Below are 24,803 nucleotides of genomic sequence, written 5' to 3' on the forward strand. Positions count from 1 at the left end.
GATGGCTGCAGACGTTCCACACATCCTCCTGTATTTCTCAGCTAAAGCTACATCCACTTGAACATTTCCTCTGGTTTCATCATAAACAATTAAGCAGTGCTGCCTTTTTTTTAGTTGGGTCATTTAAACTTTAAATTGATGATTTGATAAACCGAAAGACGTGTTGTACTTGTCCATCATTTAAAATCCTTTTAATGCGACTTATCCAGTGAGTTAATATTGGGCACCATCTCTCTCGACCAGCTGCGTATTTAAGGAGTGTATCATTTACATTTTTGCTCAAAGAACCAGAAACAGCTTGAGGTACGAGAAGAAAGTGTTAAATAGAATAATTTGAGTGAGAAAGTTTGCAAGTGTCCATATGTTTGCTGATTAAGTTTCCATTAGCATAAATTAATATTTGCCCAGCTTCAAATAAACAGTGCTGTAGAAAAAGCAAATGGGGAGTAAGGATATAAATTACCATTTTATGACGATAGCTTGACTAAATATTGGCTGCACCGTTTGTAGGTGTGAACAGATAACGCTGGTCATGATTTAATTTCACACTTGAGTAAGAATATTTATCTATGGCTGGCGAGCTAGGCTATGGGAGATGCTCTGTAGCTTTACTGGGAGTTAATTGCAAAGATCCTTTCAGACTGGAGTCCTGTGTGTATTTTATGATTGCTGGATTATTGGACTATTGTTTCTAGAGTTCCAGTTTAGCGCTGAGCTCTGCTTTGGCCTCCACTAACTGAGGAAACGTGGCTCTCGAGCTGCTGGATGCACCGCTCTGCTCTCCTGGCTAGTTGCTAACGCATCCTTTGTGTTGGGCAGGTTGTTCGCAGCGGGTTATCACACCTTTCTACAGTGGCTTAAAACAAAGCTGATGAAATACAATGAAAACATCTTGCTGGTTGTGAAATGCACCTGAAGGCCCCGAGGAGCTGACGGGAAGGGCGCAGGGCGATGATCCATGGGCGACTGTCATTGGAAGTGCCTCCGCCCCTTTGCACGAGGCTCGTTTGATCGTTACTATGACGACATGAGACAATCAAAGTTGCCGTGTGGGAGGTTATTACTTCGAGGTTTTACTTCAAACAACCTTTGCACAGATGCGCTCCATGTGCTTCTGCTGTCTTTTTTATCATTCAGTCACTGGGATTTAAGCTGAATGAGTAGATGAACCCATAGCAAATACTACAAATTCACCAGACAAAGTTTATTAAAACAAAATCTAATATTTGGGAACATGTTCTTTGCTGCAGTGGCCTTTCACTTATCTGTGGTTACAAAAGCTGACTCCACATTCAACATGTTTACGGCCAGCAGCTGTGAGTTTAGGGCTCTAGAGGATCTATGCGGTCAGAGGACGGCGGGTTGGAGCCTGTTGGCGACAATGTAACCGTGTTAAATGTTATTGGCTCTGCTTGTGCAGAAAGAGATTGAGGTGGCAGCTCTTCAGGAACCTGGATACCATGTACGTATTGTGAATGTCAGCAAATGCGCTGGCCAAATGCTGCAATCACGCAGCTGGTGTCTGTGATGCTGGGCTGGACGCTTGTCAGCGCGGCCGGTCGCAGCCTCGCGCGATGCCAGCTCTAATGCGGGAGTGGACAAACGTCCGTCACCATGATTAGAAAACACTCAAACCACCGGCTGGTGTAAAGGCCCACCACGTCGCCGGTTTGACCAAAGTTCTGCTGCGGTAAAATAACGTGCTGTACCTGCAAGAGTCCGTGGTACAATAATCAAACTTCATTAATTAGCGAGATTAAAACTCATGGAGTAATTACTTTGGTTCCACTCTGGCTATTTTTCATGGTTAATGCATTGTTTGCATCATTTTTCTTTTTAAATTTGTGTCCACATCAGCAGTAGCTTGGGTGCTGAAAAATGCATTTGGCTTGATACCATTTAAAAAATATATATTTGTTTTTGTTTATTTATCATTCTTCGAAACTTGATGTGTACATTGTTATGCATTTATTTAACCTTGGTGCCACTGCATGTTTTTTTCCTCTTGAATTATATTGGAAGGAGAAGACAGGTTGCAAAGCAGAGGCCAAAGGGAAATGATAGCAGAAAATGATGTGTTGGCTCAGAGAGTTTTAGCTTTCTTGGTGAATAATGATTTTGGGCCCCGTCATTAAAATTTGATTTTTTTCCTCCGCTTTTGTTCTCAGTATTCTGTACATATTGTTTTAAGCAGAGGACTCTCTATTTAAAGGATTTTTATGTTTAACATCAGGCTTTGACGGATGGGTCCCTTTGACCACCATCAGTTTGAATGCTGATGTATACAGTACTGTAAATTTCATACCTGCAAAATTTATCACAACCTTCCCACGAACAAAAGGTGGAAGAAACTCCATTTACACAAGATTCAATGCATAAGCAGAGGAGATCATAAAGCTTTGAGTAATTTCCATGTGTTTCTAGGCAGGAATATATAAACCTTCCTCATTCCTCCAGTGACACTGTCTATTTGGACTCCCATTCACTTTCAGCCCAGGACCGTTGAGCATTTCCTCCCCAAAACTTTTGCCCTGCGGCGTTATTATTTTAAACAAGGTTTCCTGGCAATGTGTTCCACTGAATATGAATGGAGGCATACTCGTGATGGATGTGGCCTGAAAAACATAAACCCATACGTACATCACGGATTTGACGTCTGCCTATAATCAGGTCAGATGAAATGGAGCTTGACGTGATCAAATCCAGTGCAGAGGCTCATTTGTAACACACACGTGCTGCACAGGAGCGGTCACACTCTTTAGGACACATCACAGCTGTCATTTTGAGAAACACTTAAGGAAACCTGTGCAGCCATAATACGTCGGTCCTTGGGGATAAAAATGGCTGATTACTTCACTTGTACTAATCTTTATGATTTACTGCCATTGATCATGATAGAACCAAAGTGCTTGATGTGAAATAAAGCACTGAAGATGCAGATATCGGTGAGATTCTAGGAAGTTTAAAGGCGTCTAATGTGAAGGAGTAACACTTGTCCTGGTTTATTGCTTCAACAAGGTGCTGAGCTCCTGCCGCTCTGTCTGTGAACCCACTTTTGGAGCGTCATTTAGGAAGTGAGGCAGCGACGAGTGGTCCGGCAAGTCAATTAGAGGGGCCTCCACCTAATTAACCCCGCTCTGTGACAGCAAATGCCTTGTGGCGAGAGCTCCCAGCGCTGAACACCACCAAACCTGCGACTGCGCCGGAAAGAGCGGCGCCGCCACCGGCTGCGATCGCGTGTGCATGAAGCTGCCAGAAACGGAACATGTCATTAGGTACTTATTCCCGGAGAGGCTCTGCAGGAATGTTGTAGATTTGTGAGAGTCTTGAGTTGACAAATTGTCAAAAAATAGGTTGGACCACTTTTTCTGCTGTGTCCGACTTCGCATTGATGTGAGAAGCCTGGAGGACGGCCTGCAGCTTCCTGACAGGCGGCGGTCGGACGGCGGGTTTCTGTCTTCAGGCCGCGCTTGGCTTCTGGCACAGGTGGCAGGTTTTTGTTTCTGCATCACACAAATAGGAGCCGTCCAATCAGGGCCGTGACGCGACCCGTGAGACGCAGCTCGTCTTAAGGTGGAGTGAGAAACATGAGGACGACACCGTCCTCAGGTTGAGATTAGTTCTCCTTTTAAGTACATGTCAAAGTTTCCACTTGGATCCAGTTCATCTTTGAAGCGCCACCGTGGAGCATATGATCTATTTAAGGGAAAACATTACTCCACCGTTCTTATTCTATTTTCCTGTCTGCCTCAGATAATCACTGCTCCCTGGTCCAAGCTCCTTTTTTCTCCTTATTTTGACATTTAATATCAAATATTTCACTAATCCAGCCCAGCAAGGAGCTACGAGGACTGTTTGAACATGACAGGCTCAAGGGGATGAGGAGGGATGGGCTTTTAATGAAGAGGACAAGGTTTTAGCTGGGGAAAATGAACACCAGCAAAGAGTGGGAATTACTTTTCTGTGGCTTTGAAGTTAATGTGAGAGAGTCAATTAAATGGGGAAAAAAAACTCCTATTTCTTTCCTGCACTTTGCTCTGCTTAGCAGAAATCCTTAACCTTTTGCATAAAGATCCTCGCCACGCGCCTCGAATGTCAGCACTTCTGCATCTTGTTTCACACTTCACCAGATGAGGAATTTGGTGTTTTTTGCTGCATGTGGCTTATGACACTCTTGGCTGACAGCAGCGTATAAATGCACATGGTCAAGGCCCATTACCTCCCCAGTGAGTGGTAGTACATTCAATAGAGAAAATTACTTCTAGGTTCAGTGAAATAAGTGATTTTTCTTTTACTCCGCGTGAGGATAAACACTTTTCTTGCCACGCGGGTTGGAAATTTGTCTTGCCTGAACTGTCTATTAGGGTTTCTTCACAAAAGGTAAAAACATGATGGGTGGGGGCACCGTGAACTTTCCGGCACATGATATGCACATTTACGGGGAGCATATTATTCTGCTGAGAGCTGACATCGTAGGTTATATGTGGGATAATGTGTTTCAAAATGACAATATTTGCTCCCACTCGCCGATTCAGCAGAAAAGCCTGACACATTTTTGGATCACTCAAGCCTTGGCACTAAATTTAATGCACAACAAAAACTGATTTGGTTAAAATCACTGTCTTTCCATTAATATTGCAGGCGACACGAAATGGACTCACTCGAGGTTGCTAATGTTTTAGTAAGTGTGTGTGCAGTCAGGTTCCGCTGAGCGGCAGGTAAGAGATTATGTTCAAAGTCTTAACTAAATTACAATCATTAGCATTGCACAACAATAATGTAACCAGTATTGTGTGACCTGAGTTAACCTGGGCTTATTTCTTTTGTTCTCTAGAGCTAAGAAGATAACACATATTATATATAGACGTTAGAGCACGTCACCTTATTTCTAGAGGTTTGTTTTACTATAATGTCAGTAGGTATTTGGGTCACGGTCTTCCACTGTGCTTCTCCAGTCAGTTTCTGTCCTACAGTACAAACACCAACGCGGAAAATAGTGTTGCACCTAAAATTAGGTTGATTCCTGCAGCTTTTGTGCTTCAGTGAGTCATTCTAACATTAATAACCTCCTGGCACTTGACAGCAGTGATTAGTAAAATGTACAGGATGAGCAGTGGGCACATTGAGCATGAGGTAAAACTGAATATCATCTGAAAAATAATCTATTATGGGGAGAAATGTCCTGGAAAAAAGCAATATTTTTAGTAATAATTTGTACTATTGTAACATTATTTTCTTTTGCGTTGTAGTTGAGTAGAGTTTTGAGGTAGCGTCCTTTCGAGTAGGTGTCCTTTTGCGTCTTACCCTGATGTTCTGATGTTATCGCGGCTGGTGCCTTGTTTATTGCTTCGTCGTTCTGGTCCTTTCTGTTCTGAGGGCGGCATCCATTAGAGACGACGCCAAATCAAACCTTCTGCCACAATGGCTCTGCTCGTGTCTAATCCTCCCCTCCTTGTACCTCCCTTTATGAATTCTCCCGACAGCTTCGATGGCACCATACGGTGGAGGACTATTTATACACCAAATTCTCATTTGCATCCAAAAGCCAGTTGGGGAGCACAATTACTATTCTCATAACCCCACTACAGGGGCGTTGTACAAATATTCCCCCAAGTTTGCCCGTGTTATTTCCGAGGAGGAGCGCCCTCGCGTCCCATCGTTCTCCATTTTGACACGGATGAAGTCAAGACTCCTATTGTTAGAACTGAACTTTGTGGCCTTATTTCTGCACTTCCATTTATGCCGAATGCTGATTAAACTGTCTAAACTCCTTTAAAAAAAGCTTTTTGAGATGACTGTCGGTCTTGCCGTGTGAATTTGGAATGACTCTGCCGGGCACGTTGATGGATGAGCAGCCCATGGTGGGGAAAAAAGGAGCAGGCACAGTCGTCATTCTTACAGACTGTCAACCTGCCAGCACTCGGCTGAAACCTCAAATGATTGCATAGAGACTTGAACGCAGCCACACAAGCCCACTGATAGTGTATATCCAGCCCTGTACATACTGCAGATGGAATCATTAATAATCTAATGCTGGTAGAAACTGCACATGCTGCAGAAGGCCATGTGCAGTTTTATGCCAGAGTGAATTAGTCTGAAGTCCTTATTAATTAATCCCACAATTTGTGTTGTTAAATAGAAAAAATCTTTTATTCCAGTAAAATTTAGTAATTTTTTTTCTTTTAATTGAACTGAGCCATCGACTCCAACTTGTCCTCACTTATGGCATCTCAGTGGAGACAAAAGTCCAATGTACCACCTGCTTCATGTTGCGCCGTGTGCAGCCTTTATCAAAGCAACATGCATGATCACAGCGCTCGTCTCGGACATAAATAATAGAGGACTCTTTATTGGCCTCCGCTGGATTGTGCAGAAGCCATATGCGCCTTGTGATCCAAGCAAATTAGCTGTGATCGAGCTGTGTGCTGATCGAATTTTAATTGAAGCCCTGTCTTCGTGGCTTTGGAGGTTTTTCTCCTTTTTTTTTTTAAAGGTCCACATTTTATTTGTGTGTAATTAAAATGGCTCATGACAAAACTAAAGCATAGAGGTCATTTTATTTAAAATGACACTGTGATCATTAACTTTGTCTGCTCTTGTCAGCCATTTTTCAGTCTTGTTGTTGTCTGGACTTCATTTAATATATTGCTTGTCTGCTCCATTACATATAATCAGTATAAATTATTAGTATCGACTCACAGTTAATCTTGTGTGTTTCCATTTAGCAGCAGTTTCTTTTATTGTTGAGTTGAGCTAAATTGCTGATGTCACCAACTTATACTGCCTGTTTTACCTTTTGGAGTTTAGATCATAGACGTCGGATATACCGGTGACCTATTTATGTTCTTTTGGTTTTCCTGGAATTGATTTTCAGTTGCAGGACCAAGAAAGAATCTGGGCCACCTTTGGAAAGGCCACTGGTGGCTTCAGCGAATCGATGGCCTGCACCTTCTCTTACTGGAAGTGGTTTTGCAGAAAGGGCTCAACTCCGCACGATTTAACATACTGTGCACCTCCCTTAAATGTAAAAACATGTTAAACAAAGCCCTGCTCCCACGCACCAAGCATGTGTTGTTTTAGTGTTCACAGCAGCGACCAGCAGCCTTGTCTGTTTTATTTAGTAGTGGGTCAAACCGAGGTCACGCTAGTCAGATAATGGGAACGCCTCAATACTCCTCTTCCTACTCGGATTGGCCCAAAAACCTTAATGCTCCATGACTATCATTCCCTATGAAGTAAGACCAGTGGTAATTACTACTGGCATAATCACTGTCCAGTAAATTATCATCTTGATCCTCTAGTTATGGAAAATTCCTTATTATTCGAGTCGAATGGGCTGACGTGTAATTCAACAACCATTCATCTGTTCGTGAAAGGGACATTCGTTCCAGTCCAGTAATTAAATAAATTGTACCCCATGTAAATCGATCTGAAGCTATCGCGGCTACATCACAGGTGATCCATGAGTAAGAATAACAATAATCTGATAGAACCTGCGTTTCAGGTCAATACTGTACAGAAGTACATGTGATAAATATTTCAGTCTGAACTGAAGCAGGCCAGTCGACGCTGCCGTCCCTGGAGCACGGTCATTACTGTGGCTAAAAAGAATCCAGGTCCCAGGCTGATCTTTTATTGGTCTCCACTTAAAGCTAAGACAAAACTAATGGAACAGGGGGGGAAAAAACGCACGGCAGCACCGAGAGCGTGCAGCTGGGCCAGGGATGGAGACCTCAGAGTGCTCCTAATGTTCCTGGGCTCTTCAATTGAGACAGATGAGGTGCACCTGGGGGGGAAAGGGCGGAAAAGTTTAAACAAACCCTCGGAGGAGCCGCGGAGGAAGCTCCTACTGTAACACTCATTCATCTTTGGAGTCGCTCTCTCTCGGCTTACAACTCAGGTCATTCCTCAAAGCTCCTTCATATGCTGGTGCGAGACACCACAACAGGCAAGAGTTTGGGTAAAAGAGCTCCGCGAGAAATTCTAATGAACCCACCCAAGGTACCGGCTCATGTTTCCCTACTAGGTTTGATGTTATGTGACTAAGTACATGTCAGCGACAAATCTGAAAGTAACTAAATGATTATTTTCCTCACATTTCGCATAATGGACTAGGGAGTGAAGCAACAAGCTGGAAGGAGATGTCTCGGGATGGAACAGCAGCGAGTTCCTAAAACCAGACGTAGCATAATGTGCGTTCGGGACTCGGGAAAACATCCATCCATCACTGCCGCGCCGCGATCCGATAAAACTAAGTTGCATCACTTTAACATCGTCTATTCGGTTTAACAACATCTGCTGTAATCTCCGCGTCTGGAAGACGTCCCCTCGCTATCGCGTCCTCTGTCTTTGCATCTCGCTGTCGCCACTGTTCACAGTCTGTCCACAATTCTGTCCAAAGTGGCAGTTTGAGTGCGCCTGTTTTCATGCTGCAGAGCCTTGGTGGCTTTTACTGTCCATTACAGCGCATCAGCCATTACATGTGTTAATAATAAGGAATGTCTCCGCTTAATGGTTATCAGCGCAGGTCCAGAGGTGTCAGACCCTCGGTGCCAGCATGAATTCATAAAGGCGGCTGCTTTTAGCACCTTGTGCCGATGCGGCCGATGAATGAGCCCATGGAGTCAGATGGCGCGCGGCCGTGGGAGCGAGCGGCGAGATTATTTTAAGAAATGCTTGATTATGATTCCTGCCAGCGCTGTAGATGCCACTCGATTTTTCTTCCTTTCAACTATTGCACGGCCACAAACACCACTCTACTACTGATGCTCAAATATTTAGTCCTCCCCTCTCCTCCATCCCCCTGCAGATGCAGCTCAGTCCTGGGGCTGAGCTTGGCCGGAACCCTTGCGCGCCCCTATTCTGCTATGCACAGCTAGCCTGACCTTCCAAAACACTGTATTAACCCCGTATTAATAAATCTTTGTCATGCAGAACGGCTTGACCTACCAGCTCGCTCTTGAGCAGCAGAAATAATGCAGTTACAGCTTAATAACGGCCCCCTGCGTGTAAAAGACCCTCTTCCTGGCCGGGTTTGGGTTTGACACACAGGACTGATTGGGCAGTTAGAGGTATGAGGTGAGACGGCTGTACGGATCCAGCTCATGGATTGAAAAGTACTCGTGTTCTCTGAGCAACTGGCTCTGGCAGTGACATGCATAATTACGCTGAGTGAATTAATATTGAATCTTGATATTAAATGAATGCAGGACAGGCCATACTTAAAGTAATTACACTAAAGTGTATAACAAAGTATTGTGCCTGAGGATGTAAACACTCGCTGCCAACTTTCACTCGTCCTCGTACACAAGGAAACGGGAAACTTTGTTCTTTAAGTGCATTTCTTTTTCATCCGTTTCTGCTTTATCACTGCGTCATGTTTGCAGAGCGACAAGGTCTTTAACCGAAGACAGATGCAGATTAATGGCAGCATTTATATGAATTCTGCCATCACCGTTTATCAGCAAGCTGTTTGCGGTGGTATTTCTTTGAAAACGTGGCCAGACACTAAGAAGCACAGAAAGAAGAGCCACATAATCATCCCTCATTTCCTTAACACTTAACATCCGTCGCTGTCTGTGTGTGAGACAAGGTCCTTCACCGCAATCCATGAAGTGTGATTGAGAAAAACGGACCGCTGACACAAATGGCTAGTATCAGCTGATCTCTTCCATTCAAAACTACATGAAAATGAAGAGGGTTGAATAGAATCTACATGTCTGGCTTGTAATCATATCTATTTTTAAGGAGAAACGAAAGTTAATTCCCAGAGGGGGGCGGTTGTGTGGGATCGCTCCGAAGGGGAATATAAAGAAACCCGTTATAGTTCGGCTGCTGCATCGTGGCTCCGTCTCTCTTTGCTAGTTGTTCCATCTTACGACGGCAGGATTAACCCCGAGCTCCAACACCTCCCGCTTCCATGAGCTCCGTGCTTGGCTGCGTGCTTCCAGTCATGCTTTATGAAAGTCAAACTGGCAGATTTCCCTCATAATGTTAACGCGATCTTCTTGTTCCGTGGCCCTTCGCATCCGAGTAAAGTTCCCTGTGGCTGCAGCAGTAAAAGCCCAGAGGCTTCGTCATGTCCACGTAGGTGCGTGTCGGGACTTAAAACCTCTCATTTAACCAGCATCCACTTGGCCAAACAGCTCAGGTTTGCCATCGTCAAACCAAAGATTTCTAAATCACAACCTCATCTGTCAGATGTCTCCACTCCAACTTCTGTGTGGGATTGATGTGACGCTGTGAGCAGTAAAGATTTCATGGCTGATGACCTCGAAGCTCGCCAGGTTGAAGAGCTCTCGCTCTCCCCCGAAACCTGTTCTGAACACGTTTTTAGAAGAGGCCGGTTCAGCATCACTCACCTTGGCAGAGACGCAGGCATTGTTGCTGACGTCTGTCTTCATCTCCAGCTGAACTATGACTGTAGTTTTTACCAGGCAGACCTTGTTTTTAAAGGAGGCAGCATCACGTCTTGTATTTATCTGCTTTTGTCCTCCAGCCACATCTCTTTGGCTTAAAGTGGTGGAGAGGCAGGCGTCTACACGCAGGCAGCAGCTGCCTTGCAATGCACTAGCATTAAAAGCCTGGTTAGGACCGGCAGAGGACTCTATCTGGGAAAATCTGGGTTCTCCTGTTCCCTTCCTAGATCCCAGAAACTAGGTTTCCTGTTTGCATGAAAGTAAAGTCAGCTTGCTGAATAAAAGCAGTGTAACCTACTGTAAAAAGCCTATTTCTGTGGTTTTATTTTGTACATTTTATATACAACCCAGTTTTCAGTGCAACGATGATCTGTTGGCTCTTAGACATGGTTGTGAAATGTCAAAGGCGGCCGTGGTGATGAATATACCAGCGCCACAGGGAGAAGCCATGTTGAAGCGGAGAGAAAACCCTCCATATGGCTCAAACAGAAATGCTGTGCTCTTTAGATATTACCAGTTTATGCAGAAGGCGGCCAACAGCACCAAATGGGATTTCAACGCGGTAAAAATAACTGGGGAACGTAAGGAACCAGTTAATGCTTAATCAGGCTTTTCACCTGGTCTTTAAATGAATCATAAGCAGTAGTTGTGCGTCGGTAGACGTGTATGTGCGACTCTGTGCCTCATACAGTGCTTCCTCTGCCCTTTTTTCCAAGTTTCCTTTCACACAACGTCCCATTTTTCCCCTCTCCGCGTTTTGCTGCCCTGCTCTCTCTCTCTGTTCCCTTTGAAGTGCTAAACAATGAGCGGGCTGAACTCCCTGTTAAGCTCATAGGGAGATCCAGGCTGAACGTGCACGGTGCGGCGCGGCACACTCTGGTCCCGGGGACCACGTGCACGAGGCATCGGAAGCCTGGTCGGCGCGTGGGGACGGTGGCGGTGGATCCTGCAGCCGACTCCAGCGCCGCGGATCACCGGCCCCTCGCGCTCTGTTCGACCAGCATTTGTTTGAGGCCACGTCAAGGCAAGATGCAGGTCGTCTGGTGACCGTGAACGCACAGCGCGACCCGGTTGGCGGTACTTTAATTAAAAGCATTAGTCCATTCCTTTGTCTGTCCTCTTCTTCATTACAGGAGGCCACAGACGCATGCGGCGCCTAATGCTATTCATTGTTTAAAGATGCGGTGAAAAATTCAATATGCTAAATCATCTGCTGGAGAATCTCAAACACAAGTTCATCCACTCCCACGTTTCCTTGAAGCTGTATCTTAGTTAGTCACATTAGTCTGTGTGCACCGCGCAGATATCTGATACAGCCTCTCTCTCCTCCCATTTCCTCTGTCTGAGTCTCTGGCGCTCTCTCATTCAAACACACTAATGCCAACACTGCATCGGGTTCTTTTATGTAGCCCTCGGTGGATTCCCTGAGTCAATCTGTCTTAGAACAAGCTCTATAATTCAGCCCTCCTTAACAAGCTCTAATGCGAGATAATGTGTCTCTCCTCTTCATAAAGGAATGTCTGGTGCCAGCCACACATTCACATATACAGTAATGGCCACTTGACACCTTGCATTCATCTTCATGAATTAAAAATTGTATTAGGTTGTCATGTGTATAGAATGAGCGTATGGATTGCATTTGCCTTTCCTGTTCCATCTTTTCATCACTTTGAAAAGCTCGTGTTTAGAAGATCACTTTGCTCGAACTGTGCAGATTCATCAAATGCTGCTATAATTAGTTTGATCACGGAGGTGGACTTGTGTCAAGTTAGCAAACCAATTTGATAATTGTTGAGCCTCTCGAGACCAGTTTAATGGTCGGCCTCGCTGAGTATTGCAGTAACCTGTGCAATGTGTACATGACAATATTTGCAGCACAGAAATGAATCTGTTTTGCAGTAGATTCTTCTCCGTAACTTCATTCTGGGAAAGCGACGTTGGAAGAAACCAGTGCAGCTGAACTAATGGGCCTGTGCTGTATTTACACCTGTGAAACACGCCGGTGCTAATACTAAATTGCCACTTCAGCTACAGCGCTAATGTTGCTATGAGTAGATGTTTCAGAGACTTGCCAAGTGTTTTCTAACACTCTGGGCAGCTGCCTCCACCTGCTAATGCTTCACTGAGCAAATGGGAGTTCTAGTCGTCATATGAAAATGTCATTTAAAAAAAACAAGTAAAGTTTTTAATTTTTCCATTTATATACGTGAAAGCAAGGGTCGGCAGCAGAGCGGTGCAACTTGGGTCACAGTTCAGCAAATTGTACTTGGCATGATGACGTCAGTAGCCCTGCAACTCAAATAAGTGGTTTACGAGGCCTTGCATGGGAAAATCAAAACATTGGTGAACGGGTCGATAACGGGTCTGCAGTGAAATGTAGTGCTATGAGCAGTGATGGCATGAATAGGGATCATGGTTGTCAGCCCCCTCCCCCGTACAAAGGAGGGGGGAGTGGCTCAGTGTAATGGCCACGGGGGGAAAAAGGCTCTCCTGTAGTGTGACATTGATCAGTCTCTGGCACAATGTGCTTCTCTGTGCAGCCAGCACATTGTGTAGCTAGTGGGAGGGATTGTGCATCATTAAGAGGAGATTATAACGCATTCTTCTCCCAGCTTCAACACGAGTGTCCAGACTTTGAACAGGGCCAATCCTCCTGTTTGTCAGATGTCCTCAAAAGACTCCAAAGAACCTCCGAGCATTGCGCTGCACGTGGTAGTAGACCGAATGGCTGGTTCTGGCCCTCTGTTTTTTTTTTTGGGGGGGGGTGTTGTGTTGATCATCTGGATCTGTCTCAGATTTCTTGCCTCACTGATGAAGTCAGAAACAAACATGAGCACTTGCTCGGCAGTTGTTGTACCTATCACTGAACCGCATAATGGACCAGCCATTCTGCCAGACAGGCCCGGTAGGCAGCCCGGACCCACCTGGAGGAGTTCCTCACCCCCTCGTTGGGGGTGAGGAATGAAAAGGCGCCTGATTTCCTCTTAACGCTGTGTCCAGGCTGACACACACTGACGCACACTGGGTCCAGTGAACCCCGTATTCCTGCAACTCTCTGCAGCGGCGACTCCACAAATTGGGAGAAGTGTTAACACATTAATCAGGTCCGTCCTGTTACAGATGTGGCAAACGTGGATGCACAACAGCACTAGATTTGTTTGTAACAGTTGGATTTCTCCTTCCTCTTCGAGCTATTTCCTTTAGACCATTCCAGACCCACATCACAGGCCACGGGCCTTTTAAGCCATCAAGCATCCAGCTCCAGGTCACAGCTCACCCTGAGCCTGGTTTGTCCTCACCTTTGCGCTTCCTGGCTTCTCGTTATAATTCTATAGCTCTCTTACTACAACATTGTGGTTATTTTTATAGCCTCTGCCATATTCAGTCTGTGCATTTTATATGTTCTGCTCAGCGGGTCAATTATACTGTGATTTTCTTGCAGCAGACCGGAGTGGGCCATGTCAGACACGAGCTGTACTGAATCCGACAGGATGGACCGTGGAGGTTTTAAAAGCATTGCTTTGCTATGTTTTATTGATGTCACTAAGATGATTCATCCTGGCATTTGCTGACGCTCTGTGTCTCGGGCAAATCTCTTGTCATCTTAAAACTGCCGGTCCAGCCGGTAAATATTTAAGAGGGTCCCCGCCATTAGTGTTGACCACTGCTTCGATCAGGAACCGAGGCTCCGCTGAAACTGAGCCATTAGGGATTAGTCGAGTCTAACCTTTCCCTCAAAGCTCAGTCAGGATGTGGAATCCAACACAAATGCACTGGCACAGCACCAATGCATAATATAGTTAATGGTTCATGGTTAATGGTTCAGATTCTTATTGGATTTCACATTGCTAGCAACCATTTCATACTGAAAAGGCTCATTTTATTCCGTCACACATGCTGGTAAATGGTGTCTGCACCAGGCTCCACTGTTTGCTGCGTTCCGACAGTCCCCTGACCCATGATTGATTCATGTTCATTATTCTCTCCACAGAACGTCTAAATTAAACTGTTCAGATTTGGCATCTTGCTTATTTCGCCGCCACGAAGGCAAAACCAGCAGCACATATTGAGTCAATATCTGTTCCCTGATTTGGGGCGAGAGAGGCATTTAGAGGACAAAGCGCTTGATTCAGCGGGAGCCGGCGCACAAGGAAACGTTGTGTTCAGTGAATAAATTAATTAAAAGGAGACCTTGTCTCGGTTGTGTTGACGCGTGCAACGGAAAACTAAATGTTGCCCATGCCTCGAAAGAACACAAATCAACTGATTTAGCACAAAGATGTAGAGATCCACACTCTGATGATGATTGATCCAATTAGTAATGGAAAAGATAAGAATCTAATCTTCAGGTTAGATGGTATTTGTAGAACATCCAACTATAATTGATGCATGTGTTTTAAGGTGCAACTACGTGTGTGTGAGTGTGTGTGTGTGTGTGTGTGTGTGTGTGTGTGTGTGTGTGTGTGTGTGTGTGTGTGTGTGTGTGTGTGTGTGTGTGTGTGTGTGTGTGTGTGTGTGTGTGTGAATCTCTCTCTCTCTCTTTGTGCCACACCTTTCTCAGTTTCACTTTCTTTGTTGTGTAAATAGAAGAATCTGCTTTTGAGTTTAGCTCTTTTTGCTCCTCCGCTTCTGAAGTTAACGGGCCCAGTAGAGAACGAGTGTGTACACAGATTTGTAATCCAAATGCTGAGTGACAGCTTCCGCGTGTGTGTGTGCGCGCGAGTGCTAAACAACGAGGAGGAGGAGGGAGACGAGACGAGGGTTGTGAATCAAAAAGCAGTGGCGTCGGCGTGTGTAGCCGACGCCGGGCGAGTGGCTGGAGTCTGAACCGTCGAAGAATGATCTCACTACAATGCAGTACTCACTGCACTGCATCAACAAAGGTACTGCCGTATTTAGTTGAACGCACCTGTGACTCCATCTTTATCCTGTTTGTCTCTGTCAGAACACACAGCCCACAGTGGGAAAAGCCACGGTGCAGCTTCACTGTAACACTAAGATAATCTCCCTCGTCACTCAAGTCCCAAACCTCGGCGTCTCTGTGACAAAGCGCTAATCACTGCACCATTTGCTGTGCCTCGCATTCCTTAATGGGATGTTAAAAACTACCGCGTGTTTATGACTGTTGTCGCACTCGTCTCAATTTAATGTGGACGCTTCCAGAAGGCAGCGCGGGCGTTGCTCCGCGTGCATGTACTGGCACCGTGCCGCCTGAACCACAGTGACCTACAAGTCTCAAATCTACCAGATGAAATTACCCACAATGCCCTTTGTTCACCTGTTCGTACCTGTACAGTGTATTTGGTAAATGTGCGTTCGCTTCAAAGTCCTGTGATCGTGAAGAAGCTCTGCACCTTGAGTTGAAGTCAGTCTGAAGTCGCGGCAGTGAGTTACGTATATATGTGATCATATATGATCATATATGATATATGATCCACATATCATTGAACTTGCTGTAGCTTTTTCTGCTGCGTTTCAGTCAGACCCAAGCTCGTGTTCCACAGTGGAAAGCGAATTTGCAATATTATATATGTAGAATCTGTCAGTGGAATTACGTCTGCAGGTTTCCAGGCAAAGGAAGTGGCTTGTTAGTCATCCTTTGTCGCAACGCCAAGTTCATATCATCTTTGTGAATTAATGATGGCCGAGGTCAGACGTAACAATGGAAGCTGTCAGACAGAATATACCGGAAGAGCGTCAGCAGGCCTGTAAATAAAAGGATGAGCACACGGATGAGCCACCATCACTGCGGAGCTCTGGAAGTTAACGTGATTTTAATATACACATGTTTGCATTGTGTCTAGTTGATGGTACAGTATATTGAGGAAAGCCAGTGTGTGACAAGCTGTACAATGAAGTCCTTGCTGCCAAGTCCAGAGCTGTGATTAGGCCACGCTTCTTCTGTATTTCATTTGTTGTCCTCCTGACAGCTGTCTGTCTCCGTCCTGATCTGCCGCCTGTGTATTATACCCACTCCACCTTCAATTCCAATCTCTGTCACATCACCTCCGTCTGATTGCCTCTTTGAAAGGCCTTTCATAAATGTCAAAAATTACACAGCTATCACAGAAACGCAAGTGTGCGCACCTACACACACTCGCACACACGCCGCACGTAACTAACAACGGAAATGAACTTGCAGCTGCTACTCGGGGTGTTTGCAGGTGGAAATGACGGACTGATTTTTATGGATGAGGTGTGTACTTTATAGAGGCACAGCCATTATGCTGGTGGAAGTAAAATGGACCGAATCGAGTCCAGATAGGGGAAAGCGTAGGCTAAGCACATTGGACTGGAGTCACTTCATGTGGAGCTTTACCTTGAATTGTGAGGGACTGTTTGGCTAAACCGTCTTTCTACCTCATGAACACTAACAGTGAGGTAGATTTTCTTCATGTGCTACAACAGGTCAAGGGTATTTTCTTAGTGATATTATTTTTTTTTTTGCTTTCATTCTCCCTTTCTCTTGATAACTGCTGGTACTTTTCTATCTTAGCCTCATCTCAGTCCTCTCTGCCGATAACATCTCGGTTCTTATCTAAAGTGCCAGACGCAAAGTAGGGAAGAGAGAAGGAGAGACGATCTGTAAAAGTGGATGAGATATATGAACACTAGATTGTGCTTGGTTTACTCATTTTTAATTCACTTATTTATATGGTGTCAAATCATAACATAGTTATCTCCAGGCACTTTACAAGGTACAATTTTGGACCTTACACAACTAAACCCAGCAGGAATCCCTCATACAGCTAGCCTTTAATTGTAATTTATTACAATTTGACAGCTTATCACAGGCACAAGCTCTGAACCATCTCTAACTATAAGCTTTATCAAAAAGGAAGGTTTTAAGCCTGATCTTAAAGGTGGAGCTGGTTCCACAGGAGAGGAGCCTGGTAGCTAAAGGCTAAAGGCTCTGCCTCCATTTAAAGAATCTAGGAACCGCCAGTAGACCAGGGCTCTGAGAATAGGGAGCATAAGGAGCTAGGAGGTCTTTAAGATAAGAAGGAGCTTTACCATTAAGTGCTTTGTAGGTGAGTAGGAGAGTTTTAAATTCTATCCTAGAGTTAACCTCACAAACACCATAAGCAGTGCTTTGTGATTTACATACAGTAACAGTTGCATGTTTAGTAAAATAATGTTTTTAATAAATTTTCCATTTTAGTTTAGCTCGAGTTTTAAGGCACACAAAGTTCTCTAAAGGGTTGTGTTGGGGCTTTTTGTGTCTGCATTACTTTGGACAAACAGCGACGCATCTCCATTGTCTTGTCTTGGGTTTATATTGATTTCCACTGAGTGATAAAATATACCATCCTGGCTGCAGCACAAAGCCTGACACCAATCGGCGTCCTCCAAAAGCACAGACTCGGCTCTTAATTGATCCTGGTTTGCACAAACTGTCAAGCTGTGAGGGATAATAAGCACTTCAATCGTTTCCCCCCCAGTTTAAAAGTTGAAAGTCTCTGCTGGCCAGTTGAACGAGTCAACTGCTCTTCAAGGTACTAATGGACTCTCTAGAGGTCCGGGTAGCCCCTGGTTGTAAAAGTAATAACCTGTGGTATCTGTCAAAGAGCCCTCTCCCCAAGGTTGCTCCGGTCTACTCCGAAGAGGAGAAGAAAAGCCATGGGGAGGGGGGGGGTATTTTCATTAGAGCCCTCAGTGTTGGTTTGTACAGCCTCTGGGATTTCTAGTAACCGATCTGGTCCCCGTGAGTTCCAATTATCAGCCCCCTTTAGCTCGAATGCCCGCGTGAGCAGCCCAGAGACATTATTTCTCATAATGCTGTCACGCAGCTGTACAGCAACTCAAATAAACTATAGTGAAAGTTTAGAAGTCTAATGACGTGGTTGTTTCAGTCTCAGGTGCACCCACTTCATCCATCTAGTAGAGAGGTGATAGAAGCTGTATTAATAGATTAATACTTCATGTGCGTAGAGGTTGTCAGGCATTTCTAAACTAACTTTTCTACAGCCGCTTTTTGGAGCGTTTCCCCATTTTTGGTTCTTTCTCGCCATTTTCCTGGGTCACTTTTTAGCCACAGCAGGATGCGGTTTTCAACCAAGAAGCTTTGAAACACCTGCTGTGCTCTACCTGTCCACTTAGCGAAAACCTGGTTAACAAAATGGAACAGTTACTTTCCTCAGGAGGTAGTTGAAGGGGAAGTGGAGCTAAATCCGAGCTAAAAGGAGAGTGGACGCTGGATTTAACACTTTGCTGCTCTTCCTGCTCCTGAACGAATAAATCGGTTAATCCATCTGTACTGTTTGAAACCAGGAGCACGTTTGTGCCAGACGAATCAAGATGCTGCATGTGATAGTAGTTGTGCTCATGATGTTTTTGTCTGATTGTAATCATTGACCAAATGCACCTTGTGACTCCCTCTTGTGTTGCTGAAATAGGTTTAGTTTCTATATTTGCAGACAAACTAAAGTTTTTTTTTCAAGGATCCATATCTGTTTCCTCTTCAGCTCATATTCACACAACAGGACATAGTAATCTGCGTCATACAGGGTATATGTGTTGGTCTTACCTGTCCTGGCAGCGTTTCACTTCTTCACTAGTTTTGTCATGCATGGATGCACAAATGACACACACACATAAACACACTCACACACACGTCTAACCTTTGCTCTAATCTGAACCAAAACTCACTTCTAACCTCTACCGCCCTAAAATCACATCTCAACCCTCAAACAGGCCTTCAATGAACTGAGGACTGCCCAAAATGTCCTCATTTTGTCAAAATACGTTTTACACACACACACACACACACACACACACACACACACACACACACACACACACACACACACACACACACACACACACGTAAACTCTTGTTGGAATTCACTATCTCAGCTGCTCTGACCTCTCAGCATCACACAAGCCTTCGGTGCCAAACCATGTCCCTTGACACTTACTCGACTCCCTTCAGCGTTTCTATTCACACAGAGCCATCTTCAATTTTCATAGCGGGTCGGACGGCGGCTAATGCAAAGCCTGCAGTAAGAATAAGCCAAAGTTGAACTTAGTCACAAACACCCTAAGCAGTGCTGTGTCTGTTTTGGTTGTTTTGTTGTTGCTGTTTTTATGTGTTTGTTTGTTTCCTTTCCAAATGATAGCTTACTCAGCCTTGGAGACCTTCTGAACCCACCACTTCTCAAATACTAGTATTGACTTAAATTAATCACATATAATATGTACTTGTTTCCAAACATTAACATCTGCAGCTTGTTATAGAGGTTTATAATGGTAGATTATAAGGCTGACTTCAGCACAAATGCAACGCGGGCTCTCTTTCAGAACCATGGACAGCACCAAACAGTTTATTCTGCGTGGGAGGATGTAGGCTTTCCAAATCAGTGTAACCATGGGCGCCTAACAATCCCGCAAACACAAGCTCACCTTTTGAAGTACTGTATGCAGAAGTATTTTATTTTTGTGGAAATGGGGGTCAGAGAGCTGGTGTTTCTTTACACTGCAGGATCCACAGGACTGAGACCACAGTTCTGAAGTCACGCCTCTACATCGTTTTCTTTCTCTTTCTAAGACTTTAAGTAAAAATGTTGGTGTTTTCTTCAAATTTGCAGAGGTGGTGCTCTATTAGAGACCAAAATGTAGTTACATGCCTTCAGTACTGGAGGCATGTAACTTTGAAGGTACAGTACTTCGAAGGTTTATAATAACATACAGTTGCAGTTCCAAATTGTTCAGCGATTGTAATGCTAAGATTCCAGTCTCAGTTGTTTTGCTCTGTTTCTGTTTTACTGCTGACATACTGTAGGTGCACACTCTCCTCTATACACATGTACACACCCCCGTGGGGTTTGCCTACAGGGGGCTCACAGGCAGGAATGAACAGCTGATTGTATACACACAGTCCAGGGAAATAATGCTTCAACAAGAAGAATTGTTCAGTTTGTCCTATGAGTGAAAAGCAATACGAAAGACGAAGCGTGCATTTTCTGTGCTTGCCCTTTTATGCTTCTCTCGCACTGAGCTTGTAGTATCACTGGTGTTGCTTTGATGAGTTTGTTAATCTGTCCACTTTAAAGAGCTGCAGAAATATCAAAGAGATTTTAGAAACGACAGCACCCAAGGAATTCAGCTTTCCTAGAAGCACCTCTGAATGATTTATCGCACCTTTTGATTTAAAGGGTGCAACAAGAAGCACGCACCACTTTAAGAGTGACGCATCGTTCCCTCACACTTCCTTCCTGTCCGTATTGACTCAGTGTTTTGAAAACTTCATCATGTTCAGATGTGATGCAACTAATTGCCAGCGGGCCGATATCAAAGTCTGAAACCAACCTGATAATTCCATTCAGATGTTTTAATAATCTCGCAACCAATTTAATAGATGAGCACAATTAGGTTGATGAGTGATGGAAGCAAAAAAGATTTTTCTATACCTACTCGCGTTATTATTGCTCTCTGTGCCTTGTGGATTCAAACTCCCTGTAGTGACAATCTGTTGAGTTTTAAAGAAATGCCTGAAGTTGCCACGTTAATGCAACATCACTAATAGGATTTTTTTCCCCTGAAGAAGACTTGGTGCTTGATGATTTAACCCTCAGCTGAATACAAATAAGCAGTGTACATCATTTATAACAGGACCCTCGGGCGATCCCTGGTTGCTCAGGAAAAAGGAAACACATTAATACAACTCTCTGAAGAATACATGACACCTCAAAGCCAATTTAAGACCTTCTGGTGAAAACTGTTTTGTGTCTGCATAATGAGCCCTTTGGATGTTTTAGTTAAGGTGCTTGCTTGAATCAGGCTGATACTATTTAGTACAAATTAAAAAAATAAATCTGTACTAATTTACATGTAAACAGTACGAGGATGACATATGTTGCTGAAGAGTGATTCAGTTCATAGAATGGAGGTTGAAAATCCTGTTAATTGCTAGTTATGAAACCTTGTGAGACATAAGCCTGCAGTTATTATTACACTACACATTTAGTTCGAGCTCCGACGGGGGCTGATTAGTAGAACTGCTACTCAAAGCCTTCCTCATGCCAAGAACATGCTAGTTATCGTGGACATTCTGTAGTGACGTACAGTAGTTGGCTCCTCAAGCAGTTTCAGGCACCCAGTAGTTATTTTTATTCATCTGATTTTGACATTTGTGTGACTAATAGACTAAATGCGTAATTATCGCGTCTCTCGTTTTCATAATGATTCCGATGTAGCATTAGAAAAATGTGCCCCGTGTCTTTAGAAATCACCCAGCTACTGTGGAGGGAAAGGAGAAAAAACACCTCCAATCTTCCTAAAAGGTAGTCGCAACAGCTCTGGTCCTGAATCATACATGGTGAGAAGACTCCGAGCACCCATCTAATTAAGACTGTGAGACACCTCCTAAAGCTCCAGATGCTTAGATTCTGTTTTCAAAGGTCACATCCGAGCATCATTCTTTACTGGATGCAGTGCCTGTTAGTAGCGCAACCTCAAAAATCCGTGGCAGCCTGTAGAATCCTTACAGTCTCAGAAACCAAAGACATGAAATATTTAATTGTTAAATCTTTCTAGATTAAAGTAAGAAAGAAAAATTGAAAATTGGAGGCAGCAACAAGTCGCAAACACTGAGTGAACAAAAGGCTGGGAAAGTAATTTGTAGCAACAAAGAGCTGAAGGACAGTTTCAAAGTAATCCGGTTAATTGGCAACAGGTCCGTAACATGATTGTGTAAGAAAAGAACATCTGTGACGGAAGGAATGACGGGCAGAGGTTGATCTAGTCAACAACAGGCGAACCTTTTCAGACGGATAACACAGAAATGAATAACGGCCAAGATTTTGTGGATTTGGAATTTCTCCGTGGGCAACAGGCGCTCAGCACTGGATGTTCTTGACATCGGCGCCCAGATGGCCCAGCGCTGCATGGGCGCTGAGTCCCTCCATGTAAAGTGGAGGGAGGGACCTTCTGGCCTGTTACATGTATCACGGCTCTGTTCAAAAGCCTGCATCCCTAATGCCATGGGGCTGCGCATCGGGGCCTATGGAATGGGCGGCTCGCACATCTGGAAACATCTTCAGAGCAGCATATGCTACTGCGGCGTCCAGATGACGGGCTTCTCCAAAAAAAAGGCCTTGCATATTTCAGCAGGATTACGCCTTTTATGGTGAACCCCATCTGTGAGAACAGGGGGCCATTGTGCTGAGCTGGCCGACATGCCGTCCAGACCAATTAAATATGTTGGCGCATCGCAGCAAAGTAAAGTAAACTCAAAAGGTGAGCGCATAGAATCCAACGTGCTGCTCCCAAAACTCCAGCATCCAGTTTCACACTTGTTGAAAGAAAAGGGGACTCCACACTTGGTCTATTGTGTATAATAATAATAATAATAGTAATGAATATTATTATTATTTATTATTGTTATTATGGCCCCTGGGACATGTGCTCTACACTATTTTATACTTTTTTGCATGTGATTTGAGATGGAGTCCAGTTTGCTGTAGTTAAAACAATTACCCATCACCTACGAGTTGTAAAGATCCCATCAAACTGCGCGTTTGCGTGGAGGTTGGGGGATTTGTGCGTCGTCAGAGGAGTTACCTGAATAATTCACCGCTGTTAACGTGCAGGGCCTCCAGCTGCGTCTCCCGTGTGCAGTTGTTTACCGAATATGTCCTACAACCTTTGCTGGGACTTATTCGCCGTGGCAGCTAATTACAGAATATTGATGGGAGGCTTTTTGTTGTGGGTGAAGCTGCGGGGAAGAAAAGGCCAGCGATTGTTGCAGTGAATCATAGCCAGGCGCCTCTGGTGGCGTTGTCTCCGCTCCACTCCAACCGGTGCAGACGGACCGGACTAATGGATTTAACTCCGAAATAATTGACAACTGACAGTAAACGGCTTTTGTTGACCTTCACTCCACAATGATAGGCCCACTGTGGCCAGGGTGGCACTGCAGTTATCGCACGGTAATAAGTTATGGATTGGGTTGACCTTCATGGGTGGCTCCTGCGACTTTCGTCTTCCTGGTTATCTTACTGTAACCTAAAAGTACGGCGCATATCGAATATTCCCTCTCCCGGGACGTGCGCGTGCGGTGTGTTGCGTCAGGTGGGGGGGGGGCGGGGCCACGGCGCCTCAGCCGGCTCACCTTTACTGACCGATGTAATGAGATTACCTAGTTCACACGTCATGACCCAAGTGAGAGGGTAGAGAGAGAGGGAGAGAGAGAGAGAGAGAGAGAGAGAGAGAGAGAGAGACTCGAGCAGGACCGCTGCTGCTGCTGCATGCAGTCTGCTCGCATTAGCCCCAGGATACGCTCCTCCGGTGAAGTGCTGCGTCGGGCTAAAGACGCCGGGACAGCGGAGCGCCGATGAGCCCATGTGAGGACGCTGGAGGAGTCCTGCCAGCCGGTATCTGTGGCTCCCGCGCCCGGAACAAGGGGGGGGGTTTATTCGTTGACCACTTCTGGAGCCGAAACATGGTAAGACGCCGCCTCGCGTCCGCTGCCTCCGTGGTTTACGCGCGGGGCGTCGTGTCACGCGCACGCGGCCCAGCTCGTGCGGTCGCCGCGCGAGCGCGGGACGCGGACGCGGTCGCAGCCCGTGGGGCTGCGTGGCGGTGCCAATATTTGCGCGGTGTCATGTCGATTCCCCGCCGCGACGCGAGTTAATCCGCTGGCGAGTCGCGGCCGCTCGCCTCGCCTCGACTCGGCGCGGATCCGCGGCGCTAATCTCCCGCAGGGTGAAGTTTTCAAAGTGTGACCGGACCTCGGTAACGAGTCGTCTGCATTTCCCGTTAGTTGACTTGTGTGCCTCGTCTCGTGCGTGTGGAGAAACGCACGTTGTAGAGATACAAGTAACTTCTGCAGCTACCGGAGGCGACGCACGCCACTTAATTCACTGTCCGGTGACACGGTATCACATTCAACTACGTCATGAGCTTGAATAGATACTGACATCTTTATCTGTCTGTTGACACGTATCCTTTTCCAGGTGACTGGCCTGAACAGCACTGTAGAAACAGATAATAATTTTATTTACAGTAAATATAGTAGATTTCCAGCTGTGGGGGCCCCACAGGTGGAGTTGAAGCATGCCGTCATTAAGTTCATGCGTGATCATGAATTTTTAACAATGCCACTAATTGTAATGGGACCTTGAAGAGTGTCCCTAATATAAACTGGCTTATCTCCACAAACCGTGGCAGCAGGTAAACGGCTGCAGTCCAGGGTCTTATGTTCCCGTTGGATAAAATAAAACATCGAACTGATGAAGTTCTACAGGTTCCGGGTGATAAATTTGACACCTGCTTCTCAGGCTTCCGTGGGTTCAGGTGAGCTGTGATCTGATCTGATCTGGGCTCTGGCCGGAACGGAGCCGTCGCGTGCGGACGCTCTGGGTTTCATTGACTTTAATGGCGGCG

The 24,803-nt window shown here is 45.2% G+C and overlaps 1 protein-coding gene across 6 annotated transcripts in view; it reads left to right on the forward strand.

Annotated features, from left to right (window-relative positions):
• Nucleotides 1–24,803, forward strand: part of pcdh15a (protocadherin-related 15a) — a 132,354-nt gene that overhangs the window by 3,035 nt on the left and 104,516 nt on the right. For 3 of the 6 annotated variants that reach the window (XM_055502432.1, XM_055502431.1, XM_055502435.1), the window contains exon 1: nucleotides 23,620–23,862. The exons of the other annotated variants lie outside the window; for them this stretch is intronic. The gene's annotated coding sequence lies outside the window, so the exon portion shown is untranslated. Of the gene's footprint in view, nucleotides 1–23,619; nucleotides 23,863–24,803 lie in introns of those variants that run through there. 6 annotated transcript variants of the gene reach the window in all.

The sequence above is a fragment of the Betta splendens genome, chromosome 15, assembly GCF_900634795.4.
Source record: "Betta splendens chromosome 15, fBetSpl5.4, whole genome shotgun sequence".
In the NCBI taxonomy this organism is placed as follows: Eukaryota; Metazoa; Chordata; class Actinopteri; order Anabantiformes; family Osphronemidae; genus Betta; species Betta splendens.